Here is a 2,500-nt window from a genome sequence, read left to right as displayed (position 1 = left end):
AGAATGACTTGATTTTCACCTCGTTTTCAGGGCTCCACCGCACTTTGTACCACACCAAGAGCACAGGAATCACAATACAATACACCTGCTACAACTTCCAGGGCGAAATAACACTGGTAAACGCGGGAGAGGCGAGCACACAGGACGAAAACTGTGGGTTGTGGTTGTGTCTCCCCGGCGGCCTGAGCATAGAGCAACGAGGCTTACACAGATTCCGACGTGCTACTCTTTAACGCAGGGTCGGCTAGTCAGCGACGCTCGCCAGGCTCCCACACGCACACACGCACTCGCACACACGCAAATTGTCCTGTGCCGAGCCTTCCCTGATGAGTATGGGGTAAAAATTTAACGGGGAAAATTTGGGATGGAAGGAGGGGTTGTTAATGAGTACAGATTAAAGTTCTGAGGGAAAATTTTAACACACACACACACACACACACACACACACACGCACGCACGCACACACACACACACGCACACACACACACGTTATCCTATACTGAGGCTTCGCTGATTAGTACGGGGCAAAACTTCAAGGGGTAAAGTTGGGATGGATGACGTTGTTAATGAGTAGGGACGAAAAATGGAAAAGTTGAGTTTTGAATGAGTCGCACACGCACTCGCACACACGCAAATTGCTCTGCACCGATAGTCGTCCATGAGTAAGGACAAGACAAATCAAGAAAATTTGGAATGGAAGGTGTTGTTACTGAGTAGGGATTAGAATCGAAGGGGGATGTGTTGATAATGAAGTCACACACACGCACACACACACACACGCACGCACGCACGCAAATCGTCCTATATCGAGGCTTCGCTAATGAGTATGGACAAAAACCCATGGGAGGAATTTCGGATCAAAAAAAAAAAAAAAGCACGCACGCAAAGTTCTCCCGCCGACGGTCATCGATGAGTAGGGACAAGAATAATTCAAGGGGAAGATTTAGAATGGAAGAAGGGGTTGTTGATGAATAGTGACAAATAAAGAATAAGGACCAAAATGAAAAATGAAAAGGGATGAGGTAATGAAAGAATGAATAAATTGTTGAATGGATATTGATGGCTGGGGATTTATTGTAAGGGGAAGGTAAAAGTCTAATCGTCCATGAGTAGGGATGATTATTCAAGGAGAAGGTTTGAATTACTGGGAGTTGTTGATGAGTAAGGACAGAGATGGGTATGCGAGAATATTAAAGGAAGAAAATGGGGAAGTTTAGAGAGGAGGAAGAAGTTGGTGTTACAGTTGAGCGCCGTCTTCCTTTCGGGGGATAGGGAGGGAGTTGAGGGACGTCCGTATAGCCGGGCAGTGGAAGTCCCGGGGTTATATCAGTGCCACCACGTGAAGGCGTCCCTCTCCGGCACCAAGGGGATGGTAAATACGGATAATTTATTCAAGGAGAAGGTTTTGCCTGGAAAAAAGGGTCACTGAAGAGAATGGGCAGATATACTTACGTGGGGGATATTATGAGGTTGTTACTGAGGAGGGATAAGGAAAGATGATGATGATGATGAAGAAAATGAAGAAGAAAAGGAAGAGAAGAAGAAGATGAAGGTGAGAGAGGAAGAGAAAAAGAAGAAAAAAGAGAGAGGAAGAGAAGAAGAGTAAGTGGAAGAAGATGATGATGAAGAGGAAGAAGATGATGATGATGATGAGAAAAAAGAGGAAAGGCAAATAAGACGATGAAAGAAGAAGAAAAAAGTATGATTAAGAAAGAAAGAAAGAAAACGAATACGAGGAAAGAAGAAGAGGAGGAGGAGGAGGAAGAAGAAGAAGAACTAGATTCCACGTATGTAGAGGATTCATGCATTAGATAGGCAATATATTCTAGGTCACAATTTACCCCTTGAACAAAGCACACATTACTAGGTGTCCAGAGGGAGGGATAGTGTGTGTGTGTGTGTGTGTGTGTGGTGAAGTGACAAGGGCGCCATACTTCCCTGTCATCGCCACCACCGACGTGAGCGCCACCTTACACACACACACACACACACACACACACACACACACACACACACACACACACACACACACACACACACGTCTTGCTCGCTCTTACACTTCACACACACACACACACACACACACACACACACACACACACACACACACACACACACACACGTCTTGCTCACTCTTACACTTCACACACACACACACACACACACACACGTCTTGCTCACTCTTACACTTCACACACACACACACACACACACACACACACACACACACACACACACACACACACGGCCTTTCTGCTCGTACACACGCTCATTAAAATATAATTCTTGATTTTTTTTTACTTTTTTTACGTTCATGATAATGCTTACTCAAGGATGACGGAGAGAGAGAGAGAGAGAGAGAGAGAGAGAGAGAGAGAGAGAGGGTAGATATGCATGACAGAAAATGGATAGTCATGTTGATATGCATGATAGAAAATGAGAAGGAAAGAGAGAGAGAGAGAGAGAGAGAGAGAGAGGGTAGATATGCATGATAGAAAAT

The sequence above is a fragment of the Coenobita brevimanus genome, chromosome 29 (genome assembly GCF_032717465.1).
Source record: "Coenobita brevimanus isolate Jiangsu-jjx chromosome 29, ASM3271746v2, whole genome shotgun sequence".
Lineage (NCBI taxonomy): Eukaryota > Metazoa > Arthropoda > Malacostraca > Decapoda > Coenobitidae > Coenobita > Coenobita brevimanus.
The sequence above is the reverse complement of the archived record's forward strand: the minus strand, read 5'-3'. Positions refer to the sequence as shown.